At 49.6% G+C, this 15000-nt stretch overlaps 1 protein-coding gene across 2 annotated transcripts in view; it reads right to left on the reverse strand.

Moving 5' to 3' along the window:
* The window catches only part of LOC135261847 (semaphorin-6D-like), a 141756-nt gene that overhangs the window by 83219 nt on the left and 43537 nt on the right, over positions 1 to 15000 (reverse strand). For both annotated transcript variants that reach the window (XM_064348505.1, XM_064348504.1), the window contains one exon: positions 809 to 842. The gene's annotated coding sequence lies outside the window, so the exon portion shown is untranslated. The remainder of the gene's footprint in view (positions 1 to 808; positions 843 to 15000) is intronic.

Raw genomic sequence — 15000 nt, forward strand, 5'->3', positions numbered from 1 at the left:
ATGGTCAGAGGTATGGTGGTTTGGTAAACTGGTAAATCTGACTCTTACTCAAGACATTGTGCTCGTTAAGGAAGTCTAAGTTGAAAAGTCTTGTATTAAGGATGCTGCAAAACGACGTCCCCAGATTACTGCTTACACAAATGCCTCGGTAATTATTACTGTAATTATTCTTATATTTCTATCACCCCCCTCTCCCTTTCTCTACCCCCTCTCTCTACCCCTCTCCCTTTCTCTCCCCCTCTATCTCCCTTTCCCTCACACCTCTTTCTACGCCTCTCCTTCTCTCCCTCTCTCTACCATCTCCCTCTCTTCACCCCTCTCTCTCCCTCTCTACTCCTCTCCCTCCCTCTTGACATCTCTCCCTCTCTTACCCCCTCTACCTCTCTCCCTTTCTCTCCCACCTGTCTCCCCCCTCTCTCTACGCCTCTCCCTCCCTCCTCCCTCCCTCCCTCTCTCTCTCTCCTACCCCACTCCCTCTCTTCTACCCTCCTCTCCCTCTCTCCCCCTCCCTCTCCCTCTCATGACTCATGTCAGAGTAAAGCAGCAGCGTCGAGTCCACAGGGAGGGTGGGCTTGTAAGCAGTCTACTGAAGGTGACCCACAGTGGGAGAAAACCACAGTGTGGGGTCTGGATTCCAGATCAAACCCCCTCAGCAGGGATTCTGGGAAAAGCGACGGGAGCTCTGTACCGCTAACCCCCCCCCCCCCCCCATGGCCCCCCTCCATGGCCCCCCAGCACGCAGCATGCTCACAGACTGCGTTACGCGCTGCAGACGGCGGGAGATCTCAGATCAAAAGGGGAAACGCACCTGTAAAGGGAAGGCGGGGTCTCGTCCACAGCTCCTGTGAAGGAAGAACAAAGAAGTATCAGACACGATCCCTTATGAAGACATCTGCACGTCTGTGCGTGTGTGTGTGTGTGTGTGTGTGTGTGAGAGAGAGAGAACATGTATTTGGAGTGCGCATGGGCATACTGTGAGAATGGAGGCTATTTGTGTGAGTGTACAAAAGCACGTGTGATTTCACACGTATTGTCATTTTATCCAGAAGACAATGCAGGATCCCACCACTGCTCAACAAGCACTGAGAAAACTGGCAAAAACACTGTAAAACACTGAGAAACCCTGAGAAACACTGTAAAACGGCAACAAAAGCACCTGAGAAACGAGCCTGATTTCTGACTCACTCGGGTCTCTCCAGGTGAAATTACGAACCCCCCCCCAGCCCCCCATGTCCCCGTCTGACAGAAACGCGCCTCACATGCCGCACCGTGCCTCTTTAACATAACGGAGAGGAGCACCTGCGGTGCCCAATTCATCTCCCCCCTGTCCCGGGACAGCTCCATCTGTCACAGCCTGCGCCAGACCCCATCACTCGCCGGCACCCTTCTACAGCGGGGTTTGACTGATATATCGCATATATTTTAATATATGCTGAGGCATTCCCTTGAGACGTAGCGCATACTTAAATAATAAATCGAATCAAAGTTGTGTGTTATTAGCATATGTCAAAACACACTGCGCGTGCCGCATATGTTCAGCCCCTGCGCAGCCGAGAACACAAACCCTTCAGAATCACTGCGGAGAGAAACACTGCCTGCTTATTATAAACATATACATGTTCCCCCACTTTCACATAGATAAGGTAAAAAAAAAAGTACATTCCGACACACGTGCATGTGCACACACACACACACACCACACATGTACACACACACACACACACACACACAGAACATCTTTTTGCAACTGACTACAGTGACGACAGCAGTTACGACGGGTGCGTGATAGTGTGGAGTTAGATGTTTAGTTTAGATGTTTAGAGCAAAGGCACGCGTGCTTGCACCTGCAGCTAGGCTCCAGCCGCCATCTTGCACGCACACACACACGCACGCATGCCTACACACCACACCACAACCCAACGCACACACCACCATGCATACACACACACGCACGCATGCACTACACACACACACACACACACACCACACGTGCACACACACGCACGCATGCACTACACACACACACACACACACACACACACCACACATGTGCACACACATCACACATTCATACACAGGCATACAGGTACACACACACACACACCACACATGTGCACACACACGCACGCGCACACATCACACATGCATACACAGGCACACACACACACGCACACACAGACAGACACACAGACAGGCAGACAGACACACACACATACACATGCCACACATACATGCACACAGAGACACACAGGCACGTATGCACAACAGCTGCTGCAGTAATACGACAGCGCTAACTGAAATCGCTAACTTGTCATTGCATTTTAAGCCGCTCTGGCTAACAGCACCTGCTAACAGCTGTAATGACATGTAATAATTATGATATTCTGACATACATGCCCACGGGCTTTTCAACACCAGACTCTAAACCAACCCTGATTACTCTAGACATCAGGCAGAATGATGGTTCTAGGTCGACTCTTCCCATCATTTCACACATTTCAATTTTGTGTAAATAATGAAATAACACTGGCATTAATTACCGCATTCCCCTGAAATACAGCAAACCACAGAATACCCAAGCATGGGATGTCACCAGATCACCAGGAGGGGGGTCGACAGACGGACGGACGGACGGACGAGCAGAGCATCATTTCAACCGCAGGGGCTGATGGAAGCAGAGGACCTGGCAACCCACTCGATGCTGCTCATTAACCTTAAACAGGAACTGAGGAGAGCAGGCAGTGGGGGTGGGGGTGGGGGGGGGGGGACCCATTTAATCAGTGCGCCAGCCAAGTGGGCAGCTCCAGCAGTGTATAATGCATGGAAATGAGCAGCACTGTAAGACTGCCTGCTGTCACCCCACAATACACGAGGTAACTGCGGGTTTTTAAACCTCTGGCACATTCTCCGAACGTTCCAAAAGGAAACTGTCAAAGCCATTGCTCCTAACACAAGAGAACAAGAACACAGAGATATTTATGGGATGACAGTGTTTTGAAAGACTCACAGGGCTTTGAACATTTTTACATCCAGATTTTCTACCACTGCACACAACGCCATGAAATAAAATTATACATGTACTATCAAATAAAATACCATCAAAAAGGGAGTAACCGAGAATCCTAAGAGGAAGTGGGCGTGGCCACAGACCTGCCAGGTGAACGAGCTAACAGGACAGTTCATTCCTGTTTCCGCCCTGACGACAGCCAGCCCTGACCCTTAACAGAGGCCCTGAGCTCCGCCCCCCCATCCCCAAACCCTAGCCCCCCCCCACCACAACCTCCTCATGACCTGAGGACCGTCCCCATACAGCTGAGATTCGAGAAGTCTGCGTTCAGGGATTTAGACAGGGGGGTAACAGCCAACAGGCAGGCTGTTTAAAAATGAAGGAAGATTCCGGATCTTAAGGCCAGCCTGCATGGATCTATGAAATATACGACCCCTAGTCTGTAAGGGAGTGTCTCCAGCGCTTTAAATCTCCTTCTTTCTCTCCGTCCCACTCTATCCATCTCTTTCCCTCTTCCCTCTCTGCCTTTCTCTCCATCCATCTCTGCCTCATCCTCTCCATCCATCTCGTTCTCTCTCTGCCTCTCTCTCTCTCTCTCTCTCTCCATCTAGCTCGCCCTCTCCATCTATGTCAATCTCGCTCTCTCGCAAGATTTCCGGCAAGGTGGCTGGGGGGGAAGGGGGGGAGGTGCAGAAAACAGAGGGTGAAATTTAGGATCGACGCTCTCGGGGCAAGTAGCCATTCTACCTTGTTTCAGGATTCTCTCAGTTAGTTGGGTCCTTGGGCTTAATGGCATGCTATGCAGTATATTTAGCCTTTTTGTGACCTTGTGTTTACAATCAAAGAAGTCTCCTCCTCCGTCCTCAACCCCGCCCACGCACCTCCGTTTTTATATTTTGTATCCGTTTTTATACCGTTTTTTTTTTAAATCTCAGTTTTTCGATAGTCAAGGAGGAAAAAAGAAAAAGAATTCCAAGGCTGACTGTGTCTCCAACACATCTTAGAACAGCAAATACAGGTAGAGAAGCAGTTTTGGGAAATGTGCGCAAATACAGAGATTGGCAGCGCATTACAGATATGCCTGAGCATGGTTATTCTATAATATTTTCAAGGTACTAAAAATGCTGCATAGTCTGCCTTTAAGCCGGCAGGGCGATGTGATGAGACAGTGAGAAATCAGAGAGAGAGAGAGAGAGAGGGATGGAGAAAGAGGGAGAGAGAGAGCGATAGAGAGAAGGGAGGGATGGAGAAAGAGGAGGGAGAGGAGAGAGGTAGAAAGAAAGAGGGAGGGAGAGAGAAAGAGAGAGAGGGAGGGAGAAGGAGGGAGAGGGAGAAGAGGGGAGAGAAAGAGAGGAGGAAGGGTAGAAGAGAGAAGGGGGGGGGGAGGGAGGGAGGGAGAAAGAGAGAGAGGAATCGGGGCTTATCTCTCTGATCAACAGCCTCTAAGTCAGCTGCTCTCAAACAGAAAAGCCAAGCGGAGGTTCCTCAGGCCTCCGAGGTTTGGGGCACAGGGTCTCAGCCCTGTTGCTGTTGTTTTTGGGTATTTGTTTCGGGGAGACGAGCGCGATGGCGCTAATGCGTTTGGCTCCTCCGGCGGCGGCGGCGGCGCTGATCCGTGGCGCATTGGGGAGGCATTAACCAAACACACGCGCTCCCTCGCTCGCTCGCTCGCAGCCGTTCTTATCTTCCTCAAAGAAGCAGCACAACTACAAAAGATCTGCAGCGCGAAAACAAAATCTTGATAAAATAAATAATACATGTTTGCATCTCGATGTGGGCACCTGTACTTAACTCAAGTTTCAGGTTTTAGGGATGACAAGGTCCCCCCCCCCCCCCATCATAAATGCTCCTTAAAATTTGTCACAGGGACATTGCAATAATGGAGAAAGCAGCGGAATGACTACCTGGCCAATCCAGAGAACACACACCTGACAGCCGTTACCTGGCCTGAGGACACACACCTGACTACCATTACCTGGCCAGAGGACACACACCTGACTACCATTACCTGGCCAGAGGACACACACCTGACTGCCGTTACCTGGCCAGAGGACACACACCTGACACCTGTTATCTGGCCAGAGGACACACACCTGACACCGTTATCTGGCCAGAGGAACACACCTGACTGCCGTTACCTGGCCAGAGGACACACTGACTGCTTACCTGCAAGACACACCTGACACCTGTTATCTGGCCAGAGGACACACACCTGACAGCCGTTACCTGGCCAGAGGACACACACCTGACTGCCAATACCTGGCCTGAGGACACACACCTGACAGCCATTACCTGGCCTGAGGACACACACCTGACAGCTGTTACCTGGCCAGAGGACACACACCTGACTGCCGTTACCTGGCCAGAGGACACACACCAGACAGCTGTTACCTGGCCAGAGGACACACACCTGACTGCCGTTACCTGGCCAGAGGACACACACCTGACTGCCGTTACCTGGCCAGAGGACACACACCTGACACCTGTTATCTGGCCAGAGGACACACACCTGACAGCCGTTACCTGGCCAGAGGACACACACCTGACTGCCGTTACCTGGCCTGAGGACACACACCTGACAGCCGTTACCTGGCCTGAGGACACACACCTGACAGCTGTTACCTGGCCAGAGGACACACACCTGACTGCCGTTACCTGGCCAAGAGGACACACACCTGACAGCTGTTACCTGGCCAGAGGACACACACCTGACTGCCGTTACCTGGCCAGAGGACACACACCTGACTACCATTACCTGGCCAGAGGACACACACCTGACTACCATTACCTGGCCAGAGGACACACACCTGACACCTGTTATCTGGCCAGAGGACACACACCTGACACCTGTTATCTGGCCAGAGGAGACACACCTGACTGCCGTTACCTGGCCAGAGGGACACACACCTGACCGCCGTTACCTGGCCAGAGGACACACACCTGACCGCCGTTACCTGGCCAGAGGACACACTCCTGACAGCCGTTACCTGGCCTGAGGACACACTCCTGACAGCTGTTGCAGGTGAGCCGCCATGCTCCAGACAGATCCAGGTCGTCCTGACTGTGAAGTCCTCACCGTCACCTGTCCGGTGTGAATGTTCGTCGATTGATTTACGCGTACATTCAGCCAATCTCACTGAAAGCACCATGCAGAAAGACTACGGCAGAGTCAAAACAGTGCCGTACGCCTACTGGCTGAAATGAAAAGGAGACCTATCATTACTCTGCTACTTGTATCTCTGCACTGGCTGCTTGTTCATTTCAGAATGTATTTAAAAACTTTTCTCTCTTTTTTTTTTCTAGTTGCTTTTAAAGCCCCCTGAAAAGGCTTGGCAGCAAAAATACATTTCTGAACTGTTAGGAAGAACATCAGCCACAGCGCGCCCTGCATTCCACGCTCGCTGGACTTCTCCGCGCAACAAAAAGCTCCTCCACAAAAGAGCTGGCGGAGCTTCCGCTGGCTTTTATTCTCCCAGACTGTGGAGCAGGCTGTATCTGCAGGTCAGCCAGGCACCAGCAGAAGCTCCTTATTAGAAGTCAATTGAAAACACATTTTTCACATTTAGCTTTCAGCTCATTTGGCCTGCTTTCATTGTTAATCTGCTTTTATTTCGTTTTTTTATTCAATTGATCCCGTTTTATTCATTTCTCATCCTTTAACTCAGGTAGACTCGCACACCGTGCACTTCTGCACACCGTCCATTTAACCAGCCGGATATTTTTTTTATTTTTATTTTACGAAGGTGGATCAGGTTTCCTGCCGCGCTCCAGGGCGAGATGACCGCACCCCAGTTCCCTCACGCATGACACCACACCGCCGCCCCCTGTGATGAGTGGAAGACGTTGCCATAAACAACCGCAGCTACAACCGCCTGTTAAGCCCTGAAAGATGCGCTAAATAAGAGGCATCCTTTCTGTTAGCGCTATGAAGAACCCTACAAGGTGTGACATCACAATGCGCGTAATTAGAATGTTCTTAGCTGAACATTCTAATTCTGATGTCACAATCACTACCAGTGATGGAAAACAATGGGAGTTCTAGAACACTTAATTAGAATGCTGAAAAGAGAAATCATTCCAAAAAAACCTGCTTTTTGAAGGGACACATTCCACGCCTTGAGCCGGAGAGCGATCCGCAGGGTTAGATTTCCGACCTCGCTGCGATCTCCGCGGCCCCGAAGCGTGACAGTCGAACGGCCCAGCTGTCCCTCCTTCAGGTTTGCCAAGCCGCTGAGCTGGAGTGAAAGGCATCGCCATGGCTACGACTGGTAGTACTATGCCAAACTGCCTCCCCCCCCCCCCACTCCCCACAGGCGTACGGGGATCATGGTGATGCGGGCCTGCGGTTGCTGGGAAACATGCCCGGAGGTGATAGAGCACAGTCCAGAAGGTACAGGAAATGAACACTTTTGGTGGAGGGGTGGGGGGCATTAGACACACACAAACACACATACACACACACGCAGACACCCCATAGAGAGAGAGAGAGACACACACACACACACAAACACACATGCACATACACCCCATAGAGAGAGAGAGACACACACACACAAATACACATCCCATAGAGAGACACACACATACACACACACACACATGCAGACACCCCATAGAGAGAGAGAAAGAGACACACACACACACACACAAACACACATGCACATACACCCCATAGAGAGAGAGAGACACACACACACACACACACATACACACCCCATAGAGAGACACACACATACACATACATGCATATGCATACATATACACATGCACACGCATGCACCCATGTACACACACGCACATGCATGCACACACCATACACGCACACACACACACACACTCCCCTCTCTGGAGTTACAGGGCTGGATGGAGACAAGGTGGGACCCATGGGACCTGACCATTCGATATTGTCACCAATTCACCGTTTCCTTGGTAACTCTGACTTGTCTCTTCTGGTCACTCACTCTTCTTCTCTTTCTCTCTCTCTGTCTCTTTTTCTCTCTCTGGCTCAAATTCAAATATGCTTTGCTGGCATGACATATAAAATAATTAAAAAAAAAACATATTGCCAAAATGTAACAATAAATTACATTTACAACAATAACTGTAGTAACAACAATAAATATCAATATTAGAATATAACAAATGTAAAATGTGCAATAGCACTAGTATTGATAACAATAATAATACTATTAATAATAGTGACAATAAATAATATAAATAGGCGTGTGTCTCTGTTCATTAAATCTCAGAAGGACGTGTTGACACCCCTGTGTGTGATCGTGCTGAAAAAAACTTTTCACAAGAACCCCTGAAACGGCAGCAGATTTCACTGCAGGGGAGCTGCCAGACAACCAAATAAGAACATCAAGATGTTTTATCACACCCTAACCAGATACACAACTCCAATACACCCTCCGCCCTCAACGAAACCCGTCTCAGCCACAGGAAGTCCCGGTGCTTCTGGAAGCCCCGTGGTCCCGCCCCCTACCCTTACAGCTCCACAGGACTCATAAGACTCATAATAATTCGGCTTCAGCAGAAGAGAGGCGGAGGTTTTGATGCTGAGAGCCCTGGAGGCGGAGCCTCTGGTGAAGCGGGGCAGGTTGACACGCCGCGGGGTTTCCGTGGCGACGCCAGCGGCCTCTCGGATTCCGCGCTGTGGAGATGAAAGGTGGTGCTACACACGCAGTGGTGCCGAGCGTCCTGAGCTCCACCCTGCGGGCATCTTTACAGCGGGCGGCAGTGCGCTATAATGGATGGGGAACTGGGCTGGTAACTGAAAGGTTGCAGGTTTGATTCCCAACTGTTGTACCCTTGAGCGAGGCATTTCACCTTAAGTGCTTCAGTATATATCCAGCGGCATAAACGGATACTATGTTAAAAAAATTTTTAATGCTAAAGTTGTGCAAGTCACTCTGGGAAAGAGCGTCTGCTGGAAATGTCTGCAATGTGAAAGTGAGCTGAAGGCATCCAACTGGAGGGAAAGCTGGGGTGTCCAATCTTATCCAAAAAGCCCCGGGGTGGGTGCAGGTTTTCGTTTTAGCCCAGCACTACTACACCTGATTCACACACACACACACACACACACACACTCACAGACTCACAAACTCACTCACACACTCACAGACTCACAAACTCACTCACACACTCACAGACTCACAAACTCACTCACACACTCACAGACTCACAAACTCACTCACACACAGACTCACTCACACACACACACTCACAGACTAACACACACACACACACACACTCACACACACACACACACACAGACTCACACACACACAGACTCACTCACACAGTCACAGACTCACAAACTCAATCACACACTCACAGACTAGCACAAACACACACACACTCACAGACTCACTCACAGACTCACACACACACACACACACACACACTCACAAACTCACACACACACACTCACTCACACACTCACAGACTAGCACAAACACACACACACACACACTCACAGACTCACAGACTCACTCACACACACACTCACAAACTCACTCACACACACACTCACAAACTCACTCACACAGACTCACTCACACACTCACAGACTCACAAACTCACTCACACACACTCACAGACTCACAAACTCACTCACACACACACTCACAGACTCACAAACTCACTCACACACACACTCACTCACACACTCACAGACTCACAAACTCACTCACACACACACTCACAGACTCATAAACTCACTCACAAACTCACTCACACACAGACTCACTCACACACTCACACACTCACAAACTCACTCACACACAGACTCACACACACACTCAGACTCACAAACTCACTCACACACAGACTCACACACAGACATACTCACAGACTCACAAACTCACTCACACACACACTCACAGACTCACAAACTCACTCACACACAGACTCACACACACACTCACAGACTCACAAACTCACTCACACACAGACACACTCACAGACTAGCACAAACACACACACACTCACAGACTCACATAAACACACACAGTCACAGTCACAGACTGCAGCAACTGATTGACTAATCATAGGCTTCAGTCACAACCTTGATAAGTACAGTTAGGTGTCTTGGGGTCGGGTTAGAACAAAAACCTGCCCCCCACACCGGCGCTGTCCAGAGCTACTCCCAGGAACCTGAACTGAGAGCGGTGGGGGTACGCTTGGCGCCCCCTATAGTCCATGAGGGGGAAGCGTTTAGGTACGCACCACCCCAGATTAGGACATTACATTACATTACATTACATTATAGGTATTTAGCTGACGCTCTTATCCAGAGCGACTTACAACAGAGTAACCAGACAATAGGTACAGGGTGCAGATGGGGGGGGGGGGGGGGGTCCAGACATGGGGGATGCTGGAGCTGTTCTGAGCCCCTCTCTGATTGGCTGAGCCCCTGACCTCGTCCCATCGACGTCGTGGGATTCAGTCAGAACAGAATGTTCCGGAATGCTCGGCTGGAGACCGTGAACCATAAACAACATCGCCGTGTTTACAGTAAAATACGTACGTGTGGAAAAAGTTTGTTTAACCTCCGAAATATCGATCAAAATGCACAACGTATAACATAATGTATTGTGTTGTTCACAGATCAAGCACATGTATATCTTGTCAAATGTAATTTATTTATGTGTTTGTGCGTGCGTGTATGTGCATGTGTGAGTGTGTATGTGTGTGCCTGCATGTGTGTGTGTGTGCGTGTGTTTGTGTGTGCCTGCATGTGCATGTGTGAGTGTGTGTGTGTGTGCCTGCATGTGTGTGTGTGAGTGTGTGTGTGTGTGTGTGCATGTGTGTGAGTGTTCGTGCGAGTGTGTGCGTGTGTGCATGTGCGTGCTTGCGTCTGTGTGTTTGTAAGACTGTGAGGCCCCAGGCTTACAGTAACACTAACCAGATTTTGCCGGCAGCTTCCAGAGTTGCTGCCTCCAGCAAAAAAAATCATAAAATAAAATCTGACCCATGACCTCCTCCTCATCTCATTCACCATGCTCCCCTGATACACGCTAACACGAGGCTAGCAGCACAGAGAGGAGAGCCACAAACACAGGGTACCACAGCACAGTGAGCAGCACAGAGAGGAGAGCCACAAACACAGGATCTCACAACACAGTGAGCAGCACAAAGCCACAAACAGAGGGTTTCACAGCACAGAGAGGAGAGCCACAAACACAGTGTCCCACAGCACAGTGAGCAGCGCAGAGAGAAAAGCCACAAACACAGGGTCTCACAGCACAGAGAGGAGAGCCACAAACACAGGGTCCCACAGCACAGTGAGCAGCACAGGGCCACAAACACAGGGTCTCACAGCACAGTGAGCAGCACAAAGCCACAAACACAGGGTCTCACAGCACAGTGAGCAGCACAAAGCCACAAACACAGGGTTTCACAGCACAGAGAGGAGAGCCACAAACACAGTGTCTCACAGCACAGTGAGCAGCACAAAGCCACAAACACAGGGTTTCACAGCACAGAGAGGAGAGCCACAAACACAGGATCTCACAGCACAGTGAGCAGCACAAAGCCACAAACACAGGGTCTCACAGCACAGAGAGGAGAGCCACAAACACAGTGTCTCACAGCACAGTGAGCAGCACAAAGCCACAAACACAGGGCCTCACAGCACAGTGAGCAGCACAAAGCCACAAACACAGGGCCTCACAGCACAGTGAGCAGCGGAGCCACAAACACAGGGCCTCACAGCACAGTGAGCAGCGGAGCCACAAACACAGGGCCTCACAGCACAGTGAGCAGCGGAGCCACAAACACAGGGCCTCACAGCACAGTGAGCAGCGGAGCCACAAACACAGGGTCTCACAGATACACATGATAATACACCAGGTCAGCGCTGCTAACGAGGACAGAGGTCTCAAAAGTCCTACCTGCTTAACCCTTTGAAGAGTAGGGCTTTTTTTGGAATGTTATTTTCAAAATTCTATGTCAGTGTTCTAGAACTCTGTTGCTTTCAGTTAGCAGTAGTGTTACATCAGCATTAGAATGTTCAGTCAAGATACAGAACATGGTTTTCAACAGCTTATCTGGCAAATAAAGGAATGAATAAATTAATTAACTAATGAACGAAAGAATAACTGAAATGATGACCTAATTAATGGATGGGTGGGTAGATGGATGAAAGAATTTCATGAAACAACAAGCAAAAATGTATTCATTCAACCCATAAATGGCCTGATATCAGGACCTGAATACAGGTCTGAATACAGAAATGCGCTGAGTTTCTGTAATCTTACTCTCAAGGGCATCGATTTCTCTGTGGAGTACATCAGTTCATCAAAAATCATGTGCGCGACTGGGGAGTCCGGGAGGCTCCCTGCAGATGGCGGTTTCTACAGGCATAATCAGCTCGTAAAATAAGGCCAGGAGGATCACAGGGGCCCATCCGTCAGCTCCTCAATCCCACAATGCACCCGGAGGCCATCTGCAGTCATAAAATAAGGTAAACCTCACCCCCATAAAAAAAAATATCAGGCATGTCTGTATTTGGGTGGGTGGGGTGGGGGGGGGGGTGGGAAGACAGGCACACAACTAGCCGAACCACTTCTCTCGCTCCCCGTGACCGTGCGGATATTTCCCTGGAGGAAGGTTTCTATTATCTGCTTCAGATCAGATTAGGCGGGCCTTTAGAACCTGGGCTTACCAACAGGGGGGTGGGGGTCGAACTCTCGAAACCGGTTGAAAACGCCGGCTTTAGAACAACAGAGAAATCCCCGCAGGCTACCGGTGACTTTAACCCTGTGAAGCGCAGGTTTCATTGGAATGTTCTTTCCAAAATTCTAAGCCAGGGTTCTAGAACTCAGTTGCTTTCAACCACCAGTAGCGACTGTGACCTAAGAGCCTTAAAGGGTTAAAGAACCCTCCTGTGCAGCAGTATCCAGGACAACCATCTCCCAAGGCGCAGCTTTTCATTAGCATCGTTAGCGTCTTGTCAAAATTCTCCGGGGCATTTTCCTTTTTCTTTCACATTTTCGCCAGTGTCTAAAACGCTGAAAGCATTACCGATAGGCGTGTTACCCAGGGGTAGGTCTGAGGGGCGGGGCTTACACGCTCCCCTCCCCATTGGTCTTCATTCCACCCAATGAGAGGGGCCCTTGAGGGACTCTGAGACTAAGATTTACACAAAAGGGAGGGGGAGGGGGGGCTGGCGGGGGGGGCCTGACTGTGCATTCCCAGCCCTCTTATCTGATCAATACCCCACGCCGTCCTGTCCTCCTCTCACCTCCCCTCTCCCTAAAACGGCGATAAAAGGAAGGAAAACAAGGCGAAGGACCCCCGGAGCGCTGGAGGGGCCCTCAATCAAAGCCGCCGCGGCTTCAATAAACATCAGTCGGCCAATCGGCCGGCCGCGCCTCTCGGTTCTCAGCGCCTCTGTTCCCCAGGAAAATAAACAGTCACTTAACGTGCCAATTAACAGCAGCGGGCTCACATAAGAGAGACAGGTTAAGGATAGGAGTAGAGGCCTTACATAAGAGAGACAGGTTAAGGATAGGAGTAGAGAGACAGGTTAAGGGTAGGAGTAGAGCGACAGGTTAAGGATAGGAGTAGAGAGACAGGTTAAGGATAGGAGTAGAGCGACAGGTTAAGGATAGGAGTAGAGGCTTACATAAGAGAACAGGTTAAGGGTAGGAGTAGAGGGCTTACATAAGAGAGACAGGTTAAGGATAGGAGTAGAGAGCGACAGGTTAAGGATAGGAGTAGAGAGACAGGTTAAGGATAGGGGTAGAGGGCTTACATAAGAGCAACAAGTTAAGGATAGGAGTAGAGGGCTTACATAAGAGAGACAGGTTAAGGATAGGAGTAGAGAGACAGGTTAAGGATAGGAGTAGAGCGACAGGTTAAGGATAGGAGTAGAGGGCTCACATAAGAGAGACAGGTTAAGGATAGGAGTAGAGGGCTTACATAACAGTGACAGGTTAAGGATAGGAGTAGAGCGACAGGTTAAGGACAGGAGTAGAGGGCTTACATAAGAGAGACAGGTTAAGGGTAGGAGTAGAGCGACAGGTTAAGGATAGGAGTAGAGAGACAGGTTAAGGATAGGAGTAGAGTGACAGGTTAAGGATAGGAGTAGAGGGCTTACATAAGAGAGACAGGTTAAGGGTAGGAGTAGAGCAACAGGTTAAGGATAGGAGTAGAGTGACAGGTTAAGGATAGGAGTAGAGTGACAGGTTAAGGATAGGAGTAGAGTGACAGGTTAAGGATAGGAGTAGAGGGCTTACATAAGAGAGACAGGTTAAGGATAGGAGTAGAGGGCTTACATAAGAGAGACAGGTTAAGGATAGGAGTAGAGAGACAGGTTAAGGATAGGAGTAGAGTAACAGGTTAAGGATAGGAGTAGAGGGCTTACATAAGAGAGACAGGTTAAGGATAGGAGTAGAGAGACAGGTTAAGGATAGGAGTAGAGTGACAGGTTAAGGATAGGAGTAGAGGGCTTACATAAGAGAGACAGGTTAAGGGTAGGAGTAGAGCGACAGGTTAAGGATAGGAGTAGAGGGCTTACATAAGAGAGACAGGTTAAGGATAGGAGTAGAGGGCTTACATAACAGTGACAGGTTAAGGATAGGAGTAGAGCGACAGGTTAAGGACAGGAGTAGAAGGCTTACATAAGAGAGCCTGGTTAAGGGTAGGAGTAGAGCGACAGGTTAAGGATAGGAGTAGAGAGACAGGTTAAGGATAGGAGTAGAGTGACAGGTTAAGGATAGGAGTAGAGGGCTTACATAAGAGAGACAGGTTAAGGATAGGAGTAGAGGGCTTACATAACAGTGACAGGTTAAGGATAGGAGTAGAGCGACAGGTTAAGGACAGGAGTAGAAGGCTTACATAAGAGAGCCTGGTTAAGGGTAGGAGTAGAGCGACAGGTTAAGGATAGGAGTAGAGAGACAGGTTAAGGATAGGAGTAGAGTGACAGGTTAAGGATAGGAGTAGAGTGACAGGTTAAGGATAGGAGTAGAGGGCTTACATAA

This window comes from Anguilla rostrata, chromosome 8, assembly GCF_018555375.3.
Source record: "Anguilla rostrata isolate EN2019 chromosome 8, ASM1855537v3, whole genome shotgun sequence".
In the NCBI taxonomy this organism is placed as follows: domain Eukaryota; kingdom Metazoa; phylum Chordata; class Actinopteri; order Anguilliformes; family Anguillidae; genus Anguilla; species Anguilla rostrata.